The following is a 27,959-nucleotide window of genomic DNA, read 5'->3' on the forward strand; positions in this document are numbered from 1 at the left end:
TTTTTTTTTTAAAGTGTAAAGTGCCAAAGTTATTGTTGATCAGTTTCCTGTTAAATTCTGGGTGGAACATGATCACATCTTCTTTTACAGGGTAAGGGCCACATGTAAAAGACAAAACATGGGCCCTAGTTATGGAAATAAGCCTTTTATATCTGTTAATGGGCTGTGTATGTTTTTTAATTTAATAGTATCAAATATCCAAAATAAAGCAGACAATCTTGTTCTGTGCATTCTATATTTTTAAAAAGACCTTTATGCCTAAGTTATATGTTTTTCTGTGCTGTTAATTGAATATATTTATCCATTGTAAATACAAAATATGTAGTTCATTATACTATTTAATTGGGTTAAATTGTACATTGAAGTTGTTCCAGGTGAGTTCAGTTTTCATCACCAAATTTCCTTTTAAGGAAAATTTATAAGCTAAAAGTCTCTTTTGAGAGAGAGAGAGCCTTAGCTGTGCTTAATGGCAGAGTCTTGTTGCCTGAGATTGCATGTTGAGTTTTCAAGATAAAGTTTCATCTGTAGGTTGCTGTGTAGGATTGCAGAGTGAAGTTTGCTCATAGAGTTTTTACTATCAGATGTACCCAACATCCTCATTTTGCTGTCTGTATAAATCAAGACTTAAATGATTTATGGAAGAAATCACAAAATATACTCATTCTTTGCTGTTAAGGCATGGGAGGTAAAGAGTCGTGATCTGGAAAATTCAGTCTTGTCACATAAAAATTAACTGAGGCTGATTGCTGATACCTTGGTATATAAAATAGATATTTGAGAACATCAGAAAGCGTATTAATAAGGGAAGGGTCTTTATTATAGATGGGCCACACTCTCTGGATACTAACCTTGGGCTTTAGGTACAGCCTACATAGAGAGGTGCTACTGGCAGAATTCTGGTTTGGCTTTTGAATAATGCCTGAAGTTTTAAGACTGTCCAAGTTTTGGGCCTTGATTGTGCAGTGAACTTAGCAAAAACTTAGATGTCTGGCCTTGGTTTGGACATCTCCATATTTATCTTTGCAGCATATCGTTCAAACTTATTAAGGCTCAGATCCTGGAAACACTTATGCAGGTGCTTAACTTTAACCATATGAGTAGTCCCCTTGGTTTTAATGAGACTATTCATGAGTTTAAAGTTAAGCATGTGTTTAGATGTTTGAAGGATTAGAGCCTGAGATTTATAAAAAGCTTTACTGTCAAGGTAAATCTGCTTAGTATGCTGTCGGTGTCATGTGAATAATAAACATTATATGGTTTCCCAAAGTGTTTAATTTTTTCTTTTGGTTGCGATCTAATGAAATAGCACTGTATTTTATTAGTAATCACAGGTCACCTGAGACTACACTCTCATGGTCTCTTAAATTTTGTTAGGGAAGTGCAGGCTTGTCTCCATGACCACATGGGATTGTATCTTGGGAGCTTTGTGGCAGGTCTCCCAAAATATATTCTGAACACTTGGAAAATATTTAACATTCACTCCATAAGGGAAGGGAAGAAAATACAATTTTAAACATGTAAAAGTAGTTGGGACTTGGGTTTGTAATTTTTGAATATACAAGAGTTTACAGTTGATTTTGTTCATTTAAATGTTTCCCTGCTTCGTTGAGAGTAATAAATGCTGATCAAAATTATTACACCTATTTGCTGCTCAAGATTCTCTCCCCTCCCCCAAAAAAAGCAGTTTTATTTTTTTTCTGAAAGAAAATTTTTACAAATGCCGCTTTTATTTCTTCCATTGATCGCTGTTTCGTACATTGGTTTGAAGTTATAAGGCATTATAAAGTGCTCAGTACTGTAAAACTTTACTTGTGACTCTGTAATTCTTATCATTCAGATGTGATGGTAGAGAATATTGTTAAATCCTACAAACGTGGGGAGCTGGATGGAGTAAGTTGAAATGGTCAAAACATGAAAAATATATATATATATATATATATATATATATTTTGTGTATGTGTATATTCATTTTGTTTTCAGTTAAGTTTTTCATTGAGGAAGAACAGATCCAAGTGCATATAAAGTAAATTGAATGGTTATTTACACAGGAGTTCACATTAAAGTCAGATGCCCACTGTTATAAATGTTATAGAAGCAATTTAAGACCCCGTCCTACAAGAGGTTCCATCTGGACAGACCCACACTGAAGTCAGAAATTCTGCAAATACAATGCACATGCTTAATTTTAAGCACATCTGTGACCACCTTGACTTGAATGGGGTCTGTATATGTGCATAAAGTTGATCATGAGAGTGTTTGCAGGATCAGGGTATTAACTATAATTTCTGTAAACTATATTGGTGTGTGTGTGAGAGAGAGAAGGGAGATGACTTTTTTGGTGAGTACAATTAATTCCTACCAAAAGAATATGTTTACTGCTTGTTGATTGTTATTTCTGTTGATAAGGTAAAAATTCTTCTGAACTAATATTTGGTGAGTGTACAGCTCACTAAAAGATGAATGACATGACTAGTGGACCTTTTGAATGACCACTTGTTGAATAAATAAGTATTTTCATGTGTGGCATTGCTGTATAAATAGGACCTTACCAAATTCACGGTCCATTTTGGTCAATTTCACAGTCATAGGATTTTTAAAATTGTGAATGTCATGGTTTCAGCTATTTAAATTTGAAATGTCATGATGTTGTAATTGTAGGGATCCTGACCCAAAAAGGTGTGTGTGTGTGTGTGTGTGTGTGTGTGTGTGTGTGGGGTGGGTGGTGGTCCACAGGGTTATTGCAGGGTGTATGTATGTGATACTGCTGCGCTTACTTCTGTGCAGCAGCTGGTGGTGGCGCTGCCTGGGAGCTGGGCAGCTGCAGAGCAGTGGCTGCTGGCTGGGAGCCCAGCTCTGAAAGTAGCGCCCCACCAGCTGCAGTGCAGAAGTAATGATGGCATGGTATGGTATTGCTACCTTTACTTCTGCGCTGCTGCCTGCGGAGCTGGGCCCTCAGTCAGCAGCCACCACTCTCCAGCTGCCTAGCTCTGAAGGAAGCAGCATAGAAGTAAAGGTGGCATGGTATATTATTGCCACCTTTAGTTCTGTGCTGCTACTGGCCGGGAGCTGCCTTCAGAGCTGGGTGCCTGGCCAACTGTTGCCGCTGTGTGGTCACCAAGCTCTGAAAGCAGCACAGAAGTAAAGATGGCAATACCGTGACCCTCCTAAAATAACCTTGCCCCTGCCCCTGCAACTCCTTTTTGGGTCAGGACCCCCAATTTGAGAAACGCTGGTCTCCCCCATGAAATCTGTATGATATAAAGTAAAAGCACACACAAGACTAGATTTCACTGGAGGAGACCAGATTTCACGGTCTGTGATGCGTTTTTCATGGCCGTGAATTTGGTAGGGCTCTATGTATAAAATATCACATCTTCAAATGAATAGCTGATAAAGGAATAATAGCTCCTGATTTCCTGTTGTAGGCTCAGGATCCACCAAAAATCTTGGCTTCCCCATGTGCAACTTTCTGAACACTTCAGTGTGATGTTCTTTTGTTTAAATTATCTTAATTTCCGTAAAGAAACTTAGAGATAACAGACCGTGTTTCATCCGAAGATCTCAAACAAGGTAGATGGGGAACTGCTTAACCCATCATGAAAATGTAGCCCCTGTGAGATAAAATATGGCAAGATAATAAGCTGAAAATGTGTTATCCAGGTGAAGCTTCAGGAGAGTCTGCAGGGTTGGGCATTTGACTGGTGCAAAAGTAGTTGGTCAATTAACTGGTGAAATATTGGTCAAATGTCAAAAGTAGTGAAATATTTTCAACTTTTTTTTTTTTTTTTTTTCAAAAACAGGAACAACAGTCACAAAAAGAATAAGACTTGATGGTCCCTTGTAGGCATAACCGTAGGTATTTGTGCCTTTATTACAAAATAAAAAGTTAATTAACTGAGTTATTTTAACTCAGAAAAATGGGCAACACAATGCAATTCTAAAAAATGGAAGAATGTCACTGTGATATAATTACAAACATAGGCTGCCATGTAATTCTTGCTGGAATATTTGGCAATATTCGACTGTGGTCAATTGTATAAATATAGTATTTATTTTGGCAGAATGTGTTACCTAATTGTAACTTGTTAGGACACTGAAGCTCTCTCTTCACTATGAAAAAAGGTGTGCTCTCCATTCCAGTTAACTAATGTGGGATGAAATCCAAGTGAAGACAAGGCAGTTGGTAATTTTCATGTGAGCTGGAAGGTTGAATTCAAGACTATCAAGGAGCCTGGTCTTGAACTCGACCATTTAACTCATATAAAAACTACATTCTGCCTTGTATTCACTTGGATTTCATCTCACATTTTTTCATAGTTCAAACAAGGCCGAAGTTGGTTGCAAAAAGTGCCAAGGGATTTTTAATGACCATGAGTAGTCAGAAGTTTAGTTTTTAGCTATCTCTGAAAGACTTACAGCATCATAATGCCAGATGCCTCCTAAAACAGTGATTTGGATACTGGTACTGCTACTTCAGGCTCTTGTGAGACTCTTTAGGTTCCCTATCTTCGTAATGAACCTCTGTTCTGGGCTTGTGATGTGGTGGCAGGAATTGGATGTGAACCAGTCCAAGTGGCATTGCGGATTAGAGAACGTACAGTTAAATGGGAAGTGGTGTGCTTGTACAGATAAGGTGAACTGGTACCGTTGGCTGAAAATCATATTGAAGGGGTTTAGGTCAGGACTGACTTGGAAGGAAGATTTCTGCTTACTGAGTCACCAACACCACAACATGCAGCACTCATGCATCTTTAGCGGTTTTCCATGCCACTACTGAGCCATCATGCAAGATCCTAGTTTTGACATCTGAAAAGATGAACTTATACTGTGAAGTTGCTTAATGCATTAATCTTTCTTTTTAAGAGTATGAATTAACACCTTTGTTTGGAAAAGAGAAAATATTGGGTAGACATTGATCATGTTTTCAGATGCTGGGCACCCATAGCTCACTTTGAAGTTTGTGGGAGCTCTTGTGCTTAGCATCTCTGCAAATCAAGCCCCTAAGTGCATTTAACTGGCTTTTGCAAACTTCAGTTCAGGCTGTAAGTCCTATTTCTGTTGGGTTTAATGATAGTGAAGAACTATCCACCTTCCTCTGCCCCCCCAGCCTGTGACTTGAAATTTAATGTTTATTCCATTGTTGTAATTTTTTTTCTCTATGTTGCAAAAGAGTGATCTTGATTTACTGCTAGACATCAATATCAAAGTTCAGAATAATCCACAGAACATCCTGAGTGTCTTGTTTTGTTTCTTTTATGATCCAAAATCCAGTTCAGCCTCTTTTCTATGTACTACATTACAGAGAAACTCCAAATAACCTGTCTGCCATAAGCAAGCATTTTGGAATATTACTTTGGATAGCTGGAACTGCATTGCTAGACATTTTAGTTGGTCTGCTGGAGCTGTGTATTAGGTTTCCCCACCCCCTCTGGCAAGGCAGGCAAGCAGCTGTTTTTGCAGCTGATGCTAGTGCTGCTTTTAACCCATTGGTGGGGCTACAGAATTATTGAATTACCTCCCCAGTAGTGTAAGTTGCATTTAAAGCTCATGTTGAACTCCCACTGATGTCACACCGTTGTAGATTTTATGAATTAAAACTATCAAACTGATTATGGAAACTTTTTTTTCCTTTTACATATGCAATTGCATTGTTTGTTGGCAGTGGCTTGAAACTACATAGCACAGTGTATTTCTGGAGTCTTATTCAAGGGGAGAAGTTAATGGGTCAGATCTTTACTGTTGAAGAGTGAGTGGTGCTAAGTACTATGCCTGACACGAAGACTGTAGACGTCAGCCTTGAGAGGCCCTAAATTTAACTTTTTGAATATGTTGTGTCCCCTTGACATTCAACAGACAGTGTTAAAGTTCATGTTCTTCAGATAGGCAACCTACCACCACCAAATCCAATGAGCTGGGGATTCTTGCAAACACAGACAGGCTTGAGGTGAATGTCAACACCCCAGTGGCTCAAAAGGAAGAGTTGGGCAGGGGAAGTTGAGAGACTGTGTTGAAGGGCTCTTATTGCCAGAATGATGCTGGGTGGCCTGACTGAGGAGCCAAATTGCTGATGTTACCTTTTGTCCCTTATTTTGGAGGAGCCAATCAAGGTATCAGGATGATTTCTAAAAGTATTTGTTTTCCTGTACAAATAGATAACAACAAAGGTAGGATTTTTTTTTTTTTTTTTTTTTATGTTGGCCTAGCCTCTGCTCCTGTTGGAGCAAATGCATTTTGTCATTGACTTTCAGTGGGGATACAGTTGGCCCACCTCTGAGTGATCTGAAATTCCTACCTCGAAATACAAATTGTTGCAAAGATGTGCCTCTATCTTTCATACTAATCCACGTTCCAAATCTGCTCAGTTAAGATGATGACTTTCTATTTGAGGTTTAGCCAAAAATGCTTGGGAGGATTTAGTTTTGATATTGCATGAATTTCTTTTCTTTCTGTCTAGTATGTCCACACTACCCACCGAATCAGCGGGTAGTGACCGATCTATTGGGGAACGATTTATTGCGTCTAGTGTAGACGTGATAAAATTGATCCCCGATTGCTCTGCCATCGACTCCGGAACTCCACCACGGTGAGAGGCGGAAGCGGAGTTGACGGGGGAGCGGCTGTGGTCGACGTGCCACCATCCTCATGGCCAGGTAAATTGACCTTAGATACACCGACTTCAGCTATGCTATTTGTGTAGCTGAAGTTGCGTATCTTAGGTTGACTCCCCCATCCCCCAGTGTAGATCTAGCCTAGGTATGTGGGCAGTAAAGGAGGTCAGTGACAAAAATTAGGTTTAGAAGTTCCTGAGCATTATTTGTCCCATATGAGGTTAAGGGAAGTATTGGTGGCTCTTCATTTAGCAATAAATCCTTCAATCTGCAGTGTTTTGTACAGAGACTACTACTATTAAACAATGAATCATAGCTAATTTTTGTATGGATGTCAACATTCTTCTTCTATTACAGAAGTCCCTGCTGGGAGTCTTAACATAAACACACATCCCTAAATAAAAGCTCTTAAACCGAGATTTTAACTGGAATGTCGTTTACAAAAATGCAGAACTTGCCGTGGTGATCTGCAAGAACTTTTCACATCCTATTTTTCAGAGTGTATTTTCAAATTTAATACTGTAGTGACTTTTTTTTTTTAAAAAAAAAAATTCACTGCACAGGTGTAGATAATGCAAAGGCAGAGAAACATTTGACATCAACTTTAATAAACAGCTTGCGAAACAAGTTATGGTAACAACATATATTTGGTAGCAACACATTAGCTGTTTCTCACTGCTAATATAACACCCTGATATGGATTAGAGAAACAGGCTGCACCTTGATTTGAACAGGCTAATTGTGTAGCAATAGCACTTGATTCTCATTTCATTTTAGGTGTGTGGTTAACCTACCTACATGTAGCAAGTGTTTGATATTTCTTGTTTCAATTCTGAATTCATTGCACAGTGTAAACAGAAAGAGTTTATAGCAACATAACCTCAATGTTTTAAAGTGAAATACCTCTCAGGCTATACATTCCAAAGAAATTGCCCACCAAGCAATTTTAGATAGGCTTGATGTGGCAGAAAGAGAGATCTGCTGCTAAATTTAAAGATTAAAATTCTTGGTTTATGTTATCTCAAGGACACTCGCCATTATTGGAAATATTTGCCTGTAAATGGGTGAGTTGTAGAACCCACCTTTGTCTTTTCATTATTGCATCTGCTACTTGTGTAGATTGTAAAAGGTCTTTGGTTCCTTACTGGAAATATTCTTGAATGTATGTGCTTCACGTTGGCAAAATCCATGTTAATTGGTTCTTCCAGTGGATCCCCATACTATGTTACTTTTTTAAGGTTTATTTATTCCAGTTCATCAAGTACCTATGCAAAGTTCTCAGAGTTTTCTTACTTGGTACACGCTGTATTCATTATATCATAGGCTCTCAAAGACTCTCCACCATCAAAAAAACCTTGCCACTCAGTCCATTCAACAGTACAATTGAGCTTTCCATGCACCATAAATAACATCCACTTTTCATCTTCAAGTACCTAAAAGGTTGTTACAAGGAAAAGGGAGGAAAAATTGTTCTTTTTAACCTCTGAGAATAGAACAAGAAACAGTAGGCTTAAATTGCAGCAAGGGTGGTTTAGGCTGAACATTAGGAAAAACTTCCTGTCAAGGTGGTTAAGCACTGGAATAAATTGCCTAGTGAGGTTGTGGAATCTCCATCATCGGAGATTTTTAAGAGCAGGTTAGACAAACACCTGTCAGGGATGGTCTAGATAATACTTAGTCCTGTCATGAGTGCAGGGAACTGGACTAGATGACTCTTGAGGTCCCTTCCAGTCCTGTGATCCTACGATTCTATCTTCTGGGTGAATAGATAGGCCTTACTACATGCCCCAAAGGCAAACAAACCTACCGTCTGTGGGTGGGTCGGGTGGATGTTACTAGCTATTTCCACTGAATATTCTTGAGTTTAAAACAGGAAGGGACAAATATTAAGCAAGCAGTGTTATCCTGAGGGCCTGGCCTGATCAGTGTTGGTTAGGCATCACACGAGAGAGAGACATGCTGAATGCTCAGGCGTATGAAGTAAAAAAAGCAACTTTCTGGATGTTTATATTGACGAGGGCTCATCAAAAGATTGAAAACCAACTCGATGAAAAATAGGGTGGGGGCAATAATTTATAAATATGTTATTCACTTTCTGACTAACTCTTTTAATACTATGGCTCCTTCCCAGAGACTTGCTGGTATGTCACCTAGCATATCCGGTATCTGTTAGTACTAGTGCTTCTGTTATATGGGCTGAAATGTTTTGCTTTGTCATTTTAAGTTACCAAAACTGTTAACATTAAGGGCCAGTCTTCAGCTGGACCCCAGTGAAGAACTGAAAAATGCGCAGGCATGTAATTGGAATCTGTAAAATCCTGTTTGTGTATGCATTTATTAGCATGCTCAGCTGAGCTCCCCACCTCTTTTCCATGTCTGACTACTGCATTTTGGAATAGGTAGTTGGTGTTTTTCAGAGTACAAAAGAGAGAGACAGCACTTTTGCAATTTGATTTGGAGAGACTGAATGAAAATAACTTGCACTTTGCTTGCTTTGACAGTAGTATAAATGGCAAAAACCTGTCAGTGTAATGTTGTTGTGTTTTGAAACACACCCATTTCTGTTCGCCCATTGCTTATTCCAGGAGAATCTAGACTTTTATATTAAGCTTTAAAGTTTTTTTTTTTTTCCCCCTTCATACCTACTTCTGTGCTGATTAACACCACCCTTCATTTCCCTGCCCCTCCCCCCCAAAACATACAAACCCCAAACAAAACCATTACATACCCAGCAATAACATTGTGGCAAAATGTTGTGTTTTTCATTTCTATCTGTCCCCAAAACTCACCCCCATTTGCCATCTGCCAGTGATGAGCTTTCTATTTGCTGTCACATGAATAAATAAAATGAAGTTAATAGAGTTCCCATATGAGGAGAGATTAAAGAGGCTATGACTTTTCAGCTTGGAAAAGAGGAGACTAAGGGGGCATGGCATAGAAGTATATAAAATCATGAGTGGTGTGGAGAAAGTGAATAAGGAAAAGTTATTTACTTGTTCCCATAGTATAAGAACTAGGGGCAACCAAATGAAATTAATGGGCAGCAGGTTTAAAACAAATAAAAGGAAGTTCTTCACTCAGCACACAGTCAACTTGTGGAACTCCTTGCCTGAGGAGGTTGTGAAGGCTAGGACTATAACAGGGTTTAAAAGAGAATTTCCATGAATTTATCTAGTTAAGTCCATTAATGCCCATTAGCCAGGATGGGTAAGGAATGGTGCCCCTAGCCTCTGTCTGTCAGAGTGTGGAGATGGATGGCAGGAGAGAGATCACTTGATCATTACCTGTTAGGTTCACTCCCTCTCGGACATCGGGCATTGGCCTCTGTCAGTAGATAGGATACTGGGCTAGGTAGACCTTTGGTCTGATCCAGTATGGCCATTCTGATGATGATGTTCTTATGTAGACTTAAAACTTCCATGTTTCTCTTGGCATTTTACACTTCTTTCTGTCCCTATCCTCCACCTCATTCACTCCCACCCCCCACTCAGTTCTCTCATTTCCTGTTATCATTTTGTCTTTCCTGTCTTTCTTTGTTACTATAAAGGCTTTCCCTGGCCATTTTTGTATGTGATGCTCTTAAGCCAAAACAGTCCTCTCAGCTTATTCTCTGTTTACTGTTTTATGGTTTCTCTGCTCTACTCTTTCTGTCTTCTCTCCTTCCCCGAACTTATCTGCCCTCTCTCCCCCAGTCCAACTTATGCATGTGGAAGTGATCTTGTGCCGTCTTTGAATCAATAGGCATTTTGCTGTGTGTGAAGATAGCAAAATTGGGCATTCTTTCCGCACTGTGTCAGGCTGTTCAATTTCATTGTGTGTTGCAGAGTGAAACTTACTGGAGACATGAGTAAGTTTCATTCAGCAGCCTGTGTTGCAGAGAGTAAGATCTGGAGGGGGGCAGCTATGAAAGGAAACCAAGTTGGCAACTTTTGGCAGTGTCTTTTATTTAATAAAAATAAACTTGCCTTCAGGCACTAAGGGTTGATCCAACTCCAATTAAAGTCAACAGGGGACTTTAATGGGAGGTAGCTTGGGTCTGTAGTAGGAATTTCAAAAGCTGCACTGGATTAAATGAAAACCTTTTGGTGTTTTTCTTTTTTGAGCAGTTTAGTCCTATGCTTTTTAGCATAAAGATTGTCTATAATAAGTGACATTCAGATTCTGACTTAAAGCAACAAAAGCAAAGTCAGCCATAATGAATTCAGTCATAGGCTCACCTAGTTTGTATTATGGTAGTAACTAGAAGCCACAATCAGTATTGGTGCCCCCGTTGCTGTAAGTGTTGTAGACCTTGATCATAGAAAACTGAAGTTTGTAAACAGACTTCTTTAATAGGGGCCTCTATCAGTACAGATCAATTTGTGGAATTGCAGCAATAATGTTGGAGGACAGTCTCTGAAGAGCCTACAGTCTAACTGTGTCCAGGAACTGCAATAATGCCTGAAATATTCTGCTTAATATTTAATCTGTAGAAAGTGACCATTACTGATTTGGTGGAGTAATTGTTCAGGAACTAAAGAAAATAAAAGGAGGGAAAATTGATACGTCGTAAACCCAGCAAAATCTTTCTGATAATGCGTGTGCACCCTTTCTCTGAAATGTACACAAGCATCACAGGAGAGAAAATAAGATGTACTTTGACAGAAGGTAGTAAAATGGTTTTTACTTGAACGTATTTAAAATATGATGGTAAGCTCTCTGGTGCAGAGACATTGTCAACACATAACCTAAAAATGGCAGTTGCTGTCCATAGGTCGTAGACTCTACATAGATTACTGTTATTGCAATACCACACTCTTTGCCACTTACAAATTTCCATATTTAGGAGTATATAATGTGGAAACTTGCTCCAGCCGGAAACTTGGCATGTAAAGTTTCTGGGTGTAAATAGACAGTCGAATTCAGGTGAAAAATCCCATTGGAATTGATGGGAGTTTTGCCTGAATAAGAACTGAAGGATTGGATCCGCTGCCTGGGAGTAATTTTATTTATTATTTTGTTGTTTTTCCATTTCTGAGGCCTGGCCTATACTAAAGGGTTGGGTTGATGTAAGCTGTCTTTCATCAACCTAGCCATGGAAGTATGTTCACGTAAATGTGACTTCTGCCGACACAAGTCCCTCTATGCTGATTTAGTAATATCACCTCCCCAAGTGGCGTCGAGTGATACTTGATGTAATTAGGTCGATGTCTACACTGATACCGCAATGTGTTGATTATGCAGACTATTACTGGCTTTCAGGAGCTGTTCCACAGTGCCCCACAATGACAATACCATCGATACAAGCGCTCCTGGTGAGGACATGCACCACTGACCCAAAGAGCCAAGTGTGCGCGCACACAAGCATTTTAATAACTGTGATGGCTGTATGCCAGTATAAGTTAGGTTGACATAATTTTGTAGAGTAGACATGGCCTTACTATTGCCAAACATAGTTTAATTTATTTGTCTGACTCAATGTTTTTGACTCTGAGGTTTGTAGTGTATACCAAGGCTATCTCATTATAACTGCATCACTCAGGGATGTGGATTTGCTGAGCAATGTAGTTCTACCGACCTAACCCCTAGTGTAGACAGTGCTATATTGATGGGAGGGCTTCTCCTGTCGACATAGCTAGTGTTTCTTGGCGAGGTGGTGTACCTATGCTGACGGGAGAAGCTCTCCTCGGCATAAGAAGCGTCTTCACCAAGCACTACAGCAGCATAGCTGCAGTGCTTTAAGTGTAGACAAACCCTGAGAATAACATTTTTCAGATCATTAGTCTGCAATCTGGGTTGAGACATAAAATATTTTGGGGTGGGAGCGGGGAACACTAAGTCTGAATTATTAAACATTGATGCTTCCGGTATGTTTTATAGCATCCACCAATGTGCTCTAAATTGTGACAGCTCTGTACTGTGTATTATTAGGATGCTTGGAAAGCTATGGATCCTCGGTGTAAATTATCATAGCTCTGTTGACTTCATGTTGACGTGCCTTCAGCTGAGAAATCTGCTCCTTTGTGAGCAGTCACTATAGTCTACTGTTAAATGACTTCTTTTGGTGGCTTATAGATAAGTTGTAAAATATTATTATAGTTTTATTACAGCACCAACAGTAAGTTTTTTTTGGATTCCTAATGCAGTTATTATAGAATTACTGAACATCAATAGATGAGTCATCATTTAAGGATTTCAGCTTTTTTTGCACTAATGCTGTTTGCCTAGACAATCTCTTTTCAGGAACTGTTCAAAGAGAATAAGTTGCAGTTTTTGAAGGGCACTGAAGGAAGGGCCCATGGAATTATCATGCAGTTCAGTGTTAATCCCCACTGCTGTCATAGAAATTATTTCTGCAGATTTCCATAAGCTTCAACACCTCCATTGCAGCAACGTTGTATGTCCTTGGAACTCTAGAGAACTCAAACATCTTGCAGAATTCCTATTTTTAGACTAATATATATATTAAGATGCTGTCTTAACTTTTTTTTTTACTGCAGTAAAGAGTTTCCATACAGAAAATGAAGTACTGCCCCCTGGTTAGGGCTGGGGGCTAGGAGTCAGGATCCCTGGGTTTTATCCTGTGATCTGTTCCTGTGTGATCTTGGTGAATGACTAACAACTTTACTCATGCAAAACTGATCTTGTACTTTACAGGGATTTTTCAGGCCATGTGTATAAAGTGCTCTGAGATCTTCTTTAGATGAAGGGCTCTCTAGAAGTGCAAAGGAGTTTTTAATTTTATTTTTCGTTTTATTTAATTTTATTTGCTAACTTTGAGTTCATAGCTTAGGCAAAAATATTCCTTTCATGCTGATATTTTCCATTTTGGGTCTACAGTCTGACAGGATTTTTTTCCTCCAAGTTGGACAAAATTTGGGACCTGAGTCTGCAAAGACTTGCCTACTGTGTTTTAATTTCTGCACTGTGAAAGGCCCTGTTGAAGTCAGTGGGACTACTAAGCATATGTACATGCATACAGTTATGTATATTCATAAGACTTTGTAGGACTGGGTCAGTTAGAATTGAAGACAGTTTTTTCCAAAATTCCTGTGTCTGGTGATCATGTCACAACGTGATGGTATCCTGACTGTTTGGGCTTGCCTGTGTAGCTGTGACTAAATGGCAGTATAATCATGTTCCTGAAACAAGATTTAGTAACACGGTTATACCACAGTTTGGTCTGGTATTCACAAGCAAGATAGTCACTTTTGTGTTTGTTTATGTGCCTTGCAAAATAGTTATGAAAATTTACAAGCCCAGGCACAAAATGTTCATGTGTGCCCTTCACTATGATTCTTGATGATAATGAAAAATCTAATGGTATTTTACTTGCCTGTCAAAGAGATACATGGCCTGGGGCAGATAGAATTTTGCAAGCCTTGTCATGAAAGTGTACATTTTGCATGAAAATTAATATAAGACGAGGCACTACTATGTTATAAGACAATTTCCCACCATGCAACTTCTGGTAGTATAGAAAGGTTCTAGAAGGCAAATCATGGTCTTTGGGGAAAAAACAAATCCAACACCATAACTGACATTTGTGCATGTGTATAGTTTGCCTGCTTGTGCCTGCTTTACTAAAGATGTATAACACCCTGTTTTCACATTTCATCTTTTGGGCTAAATTTTTCCATCCCTGCTTGATGATGAAGTTAGGGTTCATTCTGTTTTTTAACAGTTTTTAAGGAAAATCTCTTCAGGGATTTTTTGAATTACGGGAGAATTTCTTTTAAAAATACATATTATTACCTTGTACCATATGTAGATGTATACCAGAAAGTATTGAAGCTTGTACATTACTCTGAACATAATCTACATAGCATTTTTGCTTGATCTATTTAAAATTTTTTTTAAGAACTTTGTTAGTGGTTAAAAATATCACTTGTGCGCATGATTCTTGGCCTCTAACATATTTCAAAGACCTTAATGAAGCCCTTTTTCCTTTCAGACGTATCTTCACATTCTCCTGACAGACTTCTCTAGGGGGCTGTGATATTTTTCAAGGGGATATTAATTGACCCAACTAAAAATTCTCTAGAACCTCTGGTCTTAACATTAGGACAACTGACATTATTGGGGGCGGGAGGAAATTGGGTTTGCCATGATTTTAAAGCTCCCTTACCGTATTATAACAAGAAAGGCAGCAACCCATTTTCAGTTTCTTATGACTCTCTGAAACTTTCATATTTGGGGCTGCAATTTTCCAGGCTTTGTCTCTGTCCAAAGATTAATTTAAAAAAAACAAAACCAAAAAAACAGTTTTGTGGGGATAGGGTGTGTGTAAGTGTGTTTATTTCAGTAGACTAAAAAAAGATTGCTGTTAATTTTTTTTTAACCATCTCTTTTGATGAAATTTGGCACAGCAGTGCCCTAGCCAAGAAGATTCTTGGAGAGTTGTAATATAAAAAAGTAGATGGAGTTGTGTAGTCTGGTGAACATTGGTTTTATTTGACCAAGCTGTGAGGCTTTGAAAATTGCGATACAAACATATGTGCTAATTTTGGAACAAGATAATTTGTGCTAATGCCTCAGTTCTGCACAAGTTTTCCCATGTGCATAATATTAAAGTTAAGCCTGTATATGTGGTGCAGGATTGGTGCTTAGACTTGTAAAGGGCCTATCTTCAACAACTGCAGTATGCTCTGGATCAGGCTTAAAATGCTCAGCTAGGGAAAGCTGCACTTTATATACATGTCCTGTGGCTACCCAGACAAAGTGATCAGGCCCTCAGCAATTGTACACCATTTAATGTACCCTATTGGGAAGTTTGCTGCTTAGTGACACTCCAGAGAAGCGGAAGAGGTTTTTCATAATTTTGAAAGGCTCATAAGCTGGGTCAAAGGGAAATCAGTTTTCAGGTCTGCAGATTCTTTACTGTGGGGTTGAGGCAGGGTGGATTGAGTAGTGCCCTAAAGACAAGAAGATTTCTCCTTCCCACCATCCCAAAGCCACTGGAAAAGGCACCAAGACTCCTAGGAAAATGAGCTCCAGAAAAGGGTGTTTGAGATGATGCCCCTTAAACCTGTACCATTCAGGCTTTTCCTCTCCCTGACACAGAAGTCTTGTTGGGAGTCTGTCTTCACTACAGAGTTAGCCTGAGTTTTTACTTGGGTGTTGCACCAACCCTCCTCCATTCACATGTGCAAACCTCTCACTTGAGTTAAGTGGTGCTTTCAACCTGGGCATAGCTGAGGAGTTGGTTTAGAGTCCAAGTTCAACTTTCACTTGGACTGCTAACTTGCAGTGATGACGCAGGCTAAATTATTCAACTGCTGATAGCTCTCTAGTGCCTCTCCTGTCTATCATGAACACACAAGTTCTCCCACAATTCACTGGGATGGAATCTTAGAGCGACTCAGCTTACTGCAGTACAAAGATCCATGGCATATGCTCCAAGGAGTCCTAGTGACATATTGGAGGAGTGCAGCACCTGTGGGGACACAATAATGTGGGTAGGTCTTTGCAGCGTAGCTGCTTGCACCCAGGTGTCAATTACTGCAGCTAACTCTGTAGTGAAGACATGCTGGGAGAGCAGAGAGCCAGGACAGCCTTGACCTGATGAGACAAGAAGCCAGTAGCGGTATGTCCATCCAGCCCATAGCAAGCCTTCCAGTCCTGGTCAATAGACTCAGGCTAGCAGAGCTTGTGCTAGTGCTATAGAAATAGCTATGTAGACAGTGCTTTGAAGTCGTAGCTCAGGCTGGAGCTCAGGCTCTGAAACCTAAGAAGAGGGGATGGGCTTCAGAACCTCAGCTCCAGCCCGAGCCGCAACTTCAAAGCACTGTCTGCAGCTATTTCTAGAACACTAGTATCAGCCCTGCTAGCTTGAGTCTGTGGACCAAGCTTGGAGGCTCACTCCTGCTTGGTCCAAAATGCTGTGTAGACATACTGTTAGAGACCAGAAGGCCCCCACTTGTCACTTGGCCCCTCACCTTCCAATGAAGAAGTAGGCCAGTAGGTATACACCCTAGCTCCCTTGCGCAGCACCACACCAGCCAGGTTACAAGCCCTTCATTCATCAAGTGGGCTGCCTCTCTTGCTGACTGAGCTGCCATATTTTTTTATGTAGCACCTATTTGAGGCATTCCTCAGTGAGTCCTATTTCTGGGTCAAACCATGCCTTCTAAGGTTCGTAGAGGAAAGGTTTGCTTCTGTGGATGTTGTGTGATTTATGGGATACAGTGTTATGGTGGAGCCTTGGTATAGAGGTCCAGATTATGGAATTTTCTTCAAAAACCACCATTCAGCCACAAACACCATAGGACATTCCTTGTGTATATGCACTAAATGATCTTTAATTATCATCGCATACTGTTTCACAAATGGTGCAATACAATATCATAGAATTATTTCTAGCATCTTGTTGTACTGTGTATTTCTCTGTACGTCAGACTACCTTAAACCTCAATCCTACAAGTTGCTTTACATTGACTTCAGTGGGGCTGTGGTTTCGCTTACACAGAGCTCATTGAAGAATCGGGGCTTTGCTGTCATTTATATAAAATTACAGAAACTGTTCTTATACAAATACTTCATGTTAAGTAGAGTAACAGAGTAATAGCTTACCTAAATTTGCAGATGAATTATCATTAACTGCCTCTTCCCAGGCTGTGCTGTTGGCTGAAAATAAATTGTATAGTGCATTACTGTTGACTTAATTATTTACATACCTTAGAGAGACGAGAACTGATAAAAAGAATGCCAAAGACATATGAAGCCATCACAAAAATGAAATTACCGAAAAGAACAAATACAAACATAGCATAAAGTGATCTTTTTTTTTCTATCTGATTGTAAGAAAAATGATTAAACTATATCACTGTTTGAGATGTAATATGCGATCATGTTAATTAAGCTCTCTTGTATGTGCTAAGACTGAATAATATGTAATAATAATATAATCCACTATTGCGGACATCTGTGTATGAAATGCTAAGAATATTTTTTAGTACAAACATAATATACGAAAAGATATGATTGTCCGAAACAAATGCAAATTAACAAAATATAGGGAAATAACACCAACTATCCAGCTTATCAATTGCTTGCCATGATGTACATACATATTAAATAAAATATTACCCACACTATTATTCTGTCTTGTTGATAATCTTGTGTGGTGAGCATTTTACAAATATCGGGCTATATGCACAGCATACTCTTAGAACAGTCTTGCTGGGTGGAAGAAAAAGCAAAAAAAGGAAACTACATTTTGTCAGGGTTTTTCATTACGTGAGACAGAGCATCGCCAACTGGGTGGGTAAACAGATGTTGGTTTTTTTTTTTTTTTTTTTGAAAAATTAAAATCAGATTTTTTGGCATTACTTAATTATGTTTTCTTCTTAAAATGTTTTAAATGAAATCTCAAAGTATATAAATGTTAAGTCTTAACTACTTTTAATCTCTTAGGCTGGTCTACCATACGCGTTTAAATCGATTTAAACAGCGTTAAATCGATTTAACGCTGTACCCGTCCACGCTCAAACGCTCTTATATCGATATAAAGAGCATTTATATCGATTTCTGTACTCCTCCCAGACGAGAGGAGTAGCGCTAAAATCAATATAAACATATTGATTAGGGTTAGTGTGGACGAATCGAGTTATGGCCTCCGCACGGTATCCACAGGTGCACCACTGACCGTCTGGACAGCAATCTGAACTCGGATGCAGCGGGCAGGTAACAGGAAAGCCCCACGCCTTTGAATTACATTTCTGTTTGCCCAGCGTGGAGCTCTGATCAGCATGGGTGGCGATGCAGTCCAAATCCAAAAAGAGCTCCAGCATGGACCGTACGGGAGATCTGGATCTGCTCGCTTTATGGGGAGACAAATGCTTTGTATCAGAGCTCCGTTACAGAAGACGAATGCCAAAGCGTTCGAAAAAAATCTCCAGGCTACACAGTGCTGCATGACAAGTGTAATGAAGCCAAAGAATTAAATGGACGCTCATGGAGGAAGGGAGCGGGGGGGTACTGAGGACCTCAGCTATCCCACAGTCCACAGCAGTCTCTGAAAGTATTTGCATTCTGGCTGAGCCCCAATGTTGTAGGTTAAACACAGTGTCTGGCGTGATTCAGGGATAGCTCCTCAGTTTCTCCCCCCCCCCACGTGAAAGAAAAGGGAAGAAATCATTTTTGACTTCTTTCAATGTCAACTCCTATGTGTACTGAATGCTGCTGGTAGACGCGATGCTGCAGCAGTGAAGAGCAGTATCCGCTCCTCTCCTCCCGCGGTGGTAGATGGTACAATATGACTGATATCCATTGTCGCCATCAGCCGTGAGTGCTCCTGGCTTGCTTTAGGTGAGGCTGGCGGGGGGCCTGGGTAAAAATGGAATGACTCCCAGTTATTCCCAGTAGATGGTACAGAACGGCTGGTAACCGTCTTCTCCTCATAGCAAGTGGGGCTGAGCTTCAATCACCCCCTCCTTTCTGTGTAAAGAAAGATTCTGTACTGCCTGGACTGTCATAGCAGCAGCATGCGGGCTCCTCTCCCCGCACCGCTTATGTCCTGCCCGGACTGTCATAGCCCGGGAGCTGCCTCCCCCTCATTTTTCTCACTACAAGTCTCTGTTTCTTATTCCGTGCATTCTTTATAACTTCATGACACAAATGGGGGGGACACTGCCGGTAGCCGCAGAAGTTGGGGAGAGGGAAGCAACGGGTGGGGTTGTTGCAGGGCACCCCCTGTGAATACTGACACGGAGCAGCTGTGCTCTGATACACTGGTCTTAGTACACTTGCCTCTTTTCTAGGCAGGACTGACTCTATTTTTAGAAACCATAAAGGAGGGATTGACTCGGGGAGTCATTCCCAATTTTGCTTTTGCGCCCCGGCCGATTCAGCAGGGGCACTCATGATAGCAGTGGACAGTATAGAGGGGGAGAGATAACCGTCATCTCATTGCCAGTTTACTCTGCAGTAGACGGTACAGATGACTGGTACCATCTCTGCTAATGCAAAGCAAATGAATGCTGCTGTGTTAGCGCTGAGTTCGCCTCTGTCCGCGGCATCCAGTACAACATATGGTGCCGGAAAAAAAAAATGAACGGCTCCATGGTTGCTGTGCTATGGCGTCTGCCAGGGCAATCCAGGGAAAATGGCGCGAAAGGATGTCAGCTCTTGTTTTCCCGGGAAGGAAGACTGACGACATTTACCCAGAACCACCCGCGACATGATTCACACCAGAATCCCAAGGGGCGGGGAGACTGCGGTACTATGGATACTACGAATAGCTACCACAAGTTGAACGCTTCAGATATCGACCCGCTAGCCTCGGACCATGGACGCACAACGCCGAATTACTGTGCCTAGTGTGGCCGCGTGAAATCGAATTTATAATATCAGTTTTATGAAACCGATTTTAGCTAAGTCGATATCGCGTAGTGTAGACGTGGCCTTAAAACATTTATTAAAAAAAAAATACTCAGTACATGAGCCTCTATCAAAATCTTTACGTAAAAGGCAGCATTTCTACATCAAGATAGTTGTTTTGCCCCCGATTCTAACTTTTGAGGTCAAGCTTTATAAATATGACACAATAAGTCATGTAGTATATTAAGGGCATGTTTCGTTTAGTAAAAATAAATTTTATGTTTTGTGTCAAGTTACATTAAGATGGAATTTAAACAAGCACAAACCATGAGCAAAAAGTTAATTATGTAGTAGATAAGCAATATGTCATTCATTATTTTCTAACGTACTAAAAATGTACAATTAATAAGAATCTGAAAATTTTAAGCTATATAATTGCTAAATACATGTGTATAGTTACAGTGTACCCTCCTAGGTAGCAAAAAGATGTACAAAACTAGTGTAAAGACTGTAGTGAATTGTAAATCAAGATGTTTTGTTGTGTCAACTAATGAGAATGCACCCTTTTTCAGAAAATAACTGAAGTATAAGTGGAAAAGTTGATTAAAAATTGATGATTTAAATTTAGACTTTCCACTTGGTGACTTTAAACCATGATTTAAATCACTGATTTAAATTGCCTTGATTTAATCAGTCCCCCCATTGGCCAATATTTATTTTACAAGTATAGGTTTAAGTATGTGGAGGCTAATGGTAGTAATTTATCAGCAGATTATGCAGCTAAATTGGTGCATGAGGCATACTGAGGATACTGGCAGGTTTCAGATTAGTAGCCGTGTTAGTCTGTATCTGGAAAAAGAACAGGAGTACTCGTGGCACCTTAGAGACTGACTAAATTTGTTAGTCTCTAAGGTGCCACAAGTACTCTTGTTCTTTTTGAGGATATAGGGTGATAGTTTCTAATTATTATAGTATTTCCAACAATTAGAGATGGACCCAAACCATACCTACAGATCCAGATCTGTGTTGCGAAACAGTTTGGGGTTGTTTAGAACTGGTGTTAGGATATTCTAGTGATAAGGGACAGTCCTAAACTTTGTATTTGGAGTCCCACTGTCTCCAAGTTTGTAGTAGTTTGGATATGGGATTTTGGTTCCGGGCCTGACTCTACCAAGTACCTTTTTAAAAAAACCAAACCAAACCAAAAAAAACCCCAAAACAAAAAAACACTCAAAAACTAACCCACCCCCTCAAAAACCGTTGAAAATGAAACAATGTTTTGTATCGGTTTAATAACAGACTGTATTTTTAGGCCAGGCTGATAGTGCTGTCTATCATTAAGGTTGCCTCACATATCCCATTATCAAACCCTGTTTTCACTTTATAACTTTACTAAACCTTAACCATTTGGGCTGAAATTTTCCATGCTGGGTGATTGTTTCAGGCTTTTTTAATTTCAGCCAAAACAGTTAATCTGTTTTATTTTCCCATATCTTTATTCTTTAATTGTTGTCCTTTTTAAACATTCTGATGCCATCTGTGTCAGGTATGTCTTTTGTTGTCCCTGCTTAAATTTGGCACCCTGGCATTTCCCAACTTTTGCATGCTTTGACTAATATTCTTTTAATGTAGTTTTTATGCATATTTATTTGAAAGTTAAAATAGTAAGATATCACTAATTAGGACATAATTGAATGCTCAAAGATAGAACAAGAAACTAAATTTTTTATTTTAAAGAGTTAATATTCATCAGACATTTATGAAGATAGCTAACAAATTACAACAAAACATTGTCTAACAAGGATGAAAGGGATGAGGTTCTTAAACACTGACTGTTCTTACAAAGAATTGTGACTTAATGTATTCATCACCTTGATGTACATTTCCAGTTTATTTTCTCCAAAACGTCAGTTACCTTTTGAAGGCTTTGTTGAAGTTTATATTTTCTCCTTTATATTGATGGGTGATTAACACCATTGCATATATTCTATAAAAAAAAATATTTTGGAAGAATGGACTCATTAATTTTGTCTGTTTCATTTAAATCTTTATAGAACTGTCCAAATCTAAATTACACCATTGGTGGGATGGATGGTTTCTGTAAGGAGCCTGGGAAGTCAGTTGAGGAATGGAGGTGGGAGAGGGAGAGAACTGTGCTGTGAAAAGGGATTGATTCTGGCTGTAGGGAGGCAAATCTGAGTCCTGATTCAGGTCTGCACTGAATCCTGCACCTACTGCTGAGACTCACATTCCTCTCCAGTTGTTGTCATGTTGCTGTGGGTCGCTGACTACTCTTTTGGATGGCTAATCAGAAGGGCCATGTGACTTACATTAGAAGCTCAACCTGGGATGGGAAACCAACTTTATAAGTGAATGGCAGAGGTGGACTATAATATCTAGGCTGTGTGTGTTCTTGTTAGGGAATGGAAAGGCGCAAAAGTGAGGAGGGAGTGGGGGCAAAAGCTGAAGGGAAGCTTGAGCAGGGCCTTATAGTGTATGTCTACACTGCCATTAAAAACCTGCAGCTGTCCCATGCCAGCTGACTTGGGCCCATGGGGCTTGCGCCAAGGGTCTGTTAAATTGCAGTGTAGACATTTGGGTTTGAGCCTGGGCTTTAGGACCCGGTGAAGTGGGAGGATCACAGAGCTCAGGCTGCAGCTCATGCCTGAATGTCTACTCAGGCTGCAAAGCTGTTTAATTGTGGTGTACTGCGATGTTGGTATGAAGCAGCCACTGATGTCTAATTGCAGTATAGACACGCATATAGTTTCATAGTGTTTAAGCCCAGAAGGGGCCATCCTTTTTTTTTGGTTTGTTTTTTACATCTAAAACTTCCTAACTGTCAGGTTGGTTAACCGCTGGAATAAATTGCCTTGGGAAGTTTAAGATTCTTAAGAGCTTGGATGGTCTAGATAATCCTTAGTCCTGCATGAGTGCAAGGGACTAGACTAGATGACCTGTTGAGGTCCCTTCCACTCCTTTGATTCTATGATTTCAAATCATCTAGTTCAGAGTTTCCCAAACTCTTTTTGTGGTGCCCACTTTGGAAATTCATGCCCCATACATGTCCCCCTCACTGAGGCCAGGTCAGGGGGTGGATGGAAGGAGTGCCCAGTATTGGGGTGAGAGGAGTGCCTCATACCCCTATGGGACATAGGTTGTACCCACCAGGTGACAGTCAAAGAAGCCTTCTGCTTCCTGTAACAGTCAGGCGTCTCAGCTGCCAGGACCCAGCTCCCTGCCCATATTGCTTTCCATCCTTTTCAGGGAAAGTGATATCATAGGATTTACAAATCTTTTTTTTTTTTTTTTTTTTTTTTTTAAAATACAAGACACATTAATGGCTCTTAATTCCCGGTCCTTTCGGAACAAGTTGTGGCCAGTATGCAGAGGTGAGGCAGTTCTCAGTAAGCCAGCCCAGGCTGTTTATAGCTCCTTGGTATGCAGCAAGCAAGGCTTGGAGCTTAGTGCTCTGGCAAGGCTACATGATCTGGCCTACAAAGTCTTGGCACAGCATGACTGAGCTGTGACCAAACCTTGAGTAGGTGTGTGTGTCAGCAGCATTACTTGTCGACAGAATGGCCAAAAAAAGAGGGGCGGTAGTGGTAGTCAACACCAGAAATTCATTACTATATATTACTTTGCTGGGGTTTCCTACAACACGATGGCTAAGAAACATGTTGGGTATTGCATTAATAGAGATCTCAATATTTGCTACTATGAAGATGACAAATTCCTGGGGGTATGGGCCTCTTGGGTAGGCAGAAATGAGGAGGTTGAGGTGTGGAAGGGGCTCCAGGCTGTGTGCAGGGTTGGGTTGGGTTGGTGGGTGAGGCTCCAGTAGAATGTGGCTCTAGGGAGTAGACTGGAATGAAGGGTTTGGGTCAGGAGGGTGCTCTGGGCTAGGACCGAGGGGTTTGGAGGGCAGGAGTGGTAGGGCTAGGGCTGGCGGCAGAAAGAGGTTGAGGTGCTAGGTAGCGGTTGAGGTGCAGGCTCCAGCGGTGCTTTCCCTCGAGCACTTCCGAAGCAGTGCCATGTTCCCCCGCTTTTGGCTCCTATGTGAGGCCGGCCAGCAGCTCTGTGCGGTCTGCCCCCATCTGCAGGCACTGCACCCCCAAAAAACTCCCATTGGCCACAGTTCCCGGCCAATGGAGCTGCAGAGTGCGTACTGGGTGGGGGGTAACGACAGAGCTGCTGATAGCCCACTTAACAGCCTCTTACTGCCTAGGACCTGGGACAGGGACGATGCCACTGCTTCCTGGAAGCTGCATAGCAGCCGGGCAAGACCCCGACCTCGCTCTTGGGTGGATCTCAAGGGGGTCGGCAATTGAGGTCTTGAAAATGGGCTGGAATGCGCCTGCAGGCAATTTTAGTTTTCCACTCCTGCCCTACAACCTGAGCTCCTATTTCTTTTTTGCTTTTCTGCAGAGCCAAAAAGACCCTAACAGATTATCATGGCCTGATTGTGCCTAGGCACTATACAAAACACCTAAGGAGAGAGATCCTGCCTACGGAGTTTACCCTCTAAACAGATGGAGATAGACGATAGAACAGAGAAGGAAACAGAGGCGAGGTGAAGTAACTTGCTTGAAGTCCCAGTGACAGAGCTGAGAATTAAAAAAAAAAAAAAAAAAGGTCTCCATCTACTGGACAACAATCCTATGCTCTTGGTCATCCACCTACATTCCTAAATCAGTCTAACTTAATAGCTGTCATTATTAATTTTGTTTTTATTTATGTACTCTGAGGTAGCACCCATAATGTGCTGGGTGCTGTCCAAAACCACTACAAATCCCATTGGTCTGCATATTTGTTTTGTTGCTCTCTGGCAATGGACACTGATTTTTAATGAATGAAATGGCCATATTCTGTTTGATTTGAACTACAAGATTGTCCTGGTATCTAGGGGGACCAGTGGGAAGGGAGCAGAGGGGCTGGAACAAGAATGGGATTGGGATGCTGATGAGCATTGTTGTTTAAGGATTAATTTTTGTTTGGAAGTTCATTTTATTGATTTACGCCACAATTAATTCAGTGTAAGACCCCAATATAATTGCTTTGCATGAATTAGGTTTGCTTACATTTTATAAAGTGTCTGAACCTTAAGCTTGGCATGTAAATAACTGAAGGAAATAATGAAGAGTATGCAAATGTTTGTTTGAATACTGTGGTAGTAAACGTCTGATTTCTAACAAACTGCTGGTCTGCTCTCATTGGTCTGCATACTGTGGCAAAGGTGGGCTCTTCTAGAAACAGTGTTTCCCCTTCGCAGGCTGTGCAGCGCTTAGGAAGGTGGGCAAGGTCCCATACTTTGCAGCACTGAGTCAGTGAACGAGTGCAAACACCTTGTGGCAGAAAGCTGACTCAAGCTATCTGTCCAATAGTACTGTTGTGCCAGCAGTAAGAATTTAAAAGTATGTAAAAGATAAAACTTGCTGTTTCTACAGATCACTGCCATGGAAAACAGCAAGTTCTCTCTAGATTCAGGACCAGATCCTCAGCTGGTTTAAATCTGCACAGCTCCACTGAAATCAAGGGTCTTGCCAGCTACTCCATCCATATTGGCCAGGGGTTAATTTGGAAGCCATGGCACTCCACTTTCAAAGAAGCACAAACTAAAATCAGGTTGGTTGGATGGAACTTGAGGTATGCAACAGTACTCACGGGGAACTGTGATTCAGAGCCGAGGTCAAGGAGGAAAGAGGAGACTGCCAAGGCATCCAGAGACTAGATTGGATGCCCAGCTCTGTGCCATTGCCCTCCAGGATCTTCAGGCCCAGTTACTGACATCCCCCCTCCTGTCCTCTTTGGCTCCCAAATAAGGGTCTGAGCCTCAGGTGGTGTAAATCACCATAGTTCCTTTGAAGTTTAGATTTCCTTTGTCTGTCTGTGATTTAGAATTTTGTCCCTTTTATATAATTCCTTGGCTGTAGCTGTCTGTTATGTCTGCTAACAGGAGTGGCTACATGGTGTACCTGATAATTTCCGATGAAGCTGTCTTCTCCGTCTTTTCTTCTGTGATCAAAGGAATAAAAGTATAGATTTTCCTCCGTGAGAGGGATCTGACCTACTGGTTAAAAAGTCAGTCACCCTTTGCTGTATCACTGTCCAGCTCTACAAGAGTGTGTTTTTGTCTTATCTGCTGGATGACTGTGTGGTTGTTCACATACTGAGTATATGACAGGTATTTACTCTGCCTCTAATCTCCATATGGCCAGCAAGAAAGGGAGCCCCCCTGCTTGGGATGGGCACCCCTTCCCAGTATACTTTGTTATAGGAATATGTCAGTAATTGATGTCTGGGACTGAAAATTTTGCTATAGGAGCCAGAGGTCTAAACCTTTGAGTTAAAATTAGGGTGAAAGCCAGCAAAAGAGAGAATAGTATTGCCACCACCACCGCCATTAAAAAGTGGTGTGTGAAATGGAATAGGAAATGGTTAGAATCATAGGAATGAAAGAGACCTTGAGAGGTCATTTAGTTCAGTCCCCTGCACTCACGGCAGGACTAGGTATTATCTAGACCATCCCTGACAGGTGTTTGTCCAACCTGCTCTTAAAAATTTCCGATGATTGTGGAATCTCCATCTCTCTAGGCAATTTATTCCAGTGCTTAACCACCCTGACAGAAGACTCAGTTGATATAACTGTCCAGTAGATTGTCTTACAATGGGTAGAGAGAGGTTGGGTTTGGATGGCTTTGAACATATCTGGTAGGTATTGGAAAAGAGAGAGGTTGTCATGGATGATGAGCAGGTCAGATTGAAACTGGTACAAAGAGAGGTTGATACTGCTTTTATGGTTGATATGGGAGGTCACATACTATTTCAGCACATGGAGAGGGAAATAACTCGTTAGGAGAGAAATTGCATTTGGCTTTGGGGAAGGGCTCTATGCTAAGGAATTATTCAAGAAAGGCTATGAATGCCAATTTGTTTTATTTTGGGGGAGAGGGTTGTTGCTAGAGTGTAAGAGAGGCATTTTATCTTCTGTATGCTAGGCTATATTAGAGAATTTTTTCTTTCTTAGTCTTATCTCAACACCACAATAGAAGGAAAATGCTTTTTGTCCTATTGGATTAGAGTGTGTGTGTCTGTTTAATAGCAGGTATCTATTTTTTGAATTGAGAATGAATGTACCATGTGTCTAGGTAGACCAGAGTACACATGACTTCAAAGTCAGAAAGAAAAGGTAAGATCCCAATACATGTTTGCTTACAATGAGCTCAGTCAGATGAGAAGAACATTTAATGGTCTGACTGAAAAGTACTGGGGGCTCGGAGAATCTGTGCTTAAAACATTTCACCAGATAAGTTACGAAAGGTGAGATTGGGTAACTTGGGTCCACAGGGTGTTTAGTGCTGGGTTATTAATCTATTACAATTCTTGTGGATTTTTACAGGGCTCTTCTTCCTTGCATGAGGGGCAGATTGTAGGATGGTGCTTGTCGGAAAATTTGACAAATGGACGAACAAGGACAGCATTGTTGGTAACGTGTAGGTGGGAGTGTGTGTCTCTCTAGTGGACTGGAGATGAAAGATGAGGTGAGGTTAGGTTATTGTTTAATGTTTTGATGCCAGTCTGGTTTTTGGTCTTGTTGTCTTACTCTGTCTGACAGGTTTAGTAGTGATTTTATGACAGCAAACTGGATCTCCAAGTGGGACATAATCACTTGCATGACTCAACAGCAGCCTCCAGCCAATTGAATGGTGATGTATTAATGGTCGCTACAGAGATTGTTGGCTGCAATGCCGTGCCTCCAGTCAATTGAGGTTAAAATATGTGTATGTATATGAATTTAGAGCACTGAATGCATATGGGGTACAGTAGTCACATGCTGCATTTAACTGTATTTAAGAGCTGTCTGTATTACAACCATCATCCTATTCTGAGCCCCATGTGGGCAGAGCCCTGATCCTATGCAGAGACTTAGGCCTGGTCTACACTACGCGTTTAAACCGAATTTAGCAGCGTTAAACCGATTTAACCCTGCACCCGTCCACACAACGAAGCCCTTTATATCGATATAAAGGGCTCTTTAAACCGGTTTATGTA

At 40.7% G+C, this 27,959-nt stretch overlaps 1 protein-coding gene across 7 annotated transcripts in view; it reads left to right on the forward strand.

The window, feature by feature from the left end:
- TBL1XR1 (TBL1X/Y related 1) overlaps positions 1–27,959 on the forward strand; it is a 175,254-nt gene that overhangs the window by 1,240 nt on the left and 146,055 nt on the right. For 2 of the 7 annotated variants that reach the window (XM_032783469.2, XM_075068378.1), the window contains exon 2: positions 3,801–3,852. The exons of 4 other annotated variants lie outside the window; for them this stretch is intronic. The gene's annotated coding sequence lies outside the window, so the exon portion shown is untranslated. Of the gene's footprint in view, positions 1–3,800; positions 3,853–27,306; positions 27,449–27,959 lie in introns of all 7 variants that reach the window. One more of the 7 variants, XM_032783463.2, reaches the window with a different exon arrangement.

The sequence above is a fragment of the Chelonoidis abingdonii genome, chromosome 8 (genome assembly GCF_003597395.2).
Source record: "Chelonoidis abingdonii isolate Lonesome George chromosome 8, CheloAbing_2.0, whole genome shotgun sequence".
Classification (NCBI taxonomy): domain Eukaryota; kingdom Metazoa; phylum Chordata; order Testudines; family Testudinidae; genus Chelonoidis; species Chelonoidis abingdonii.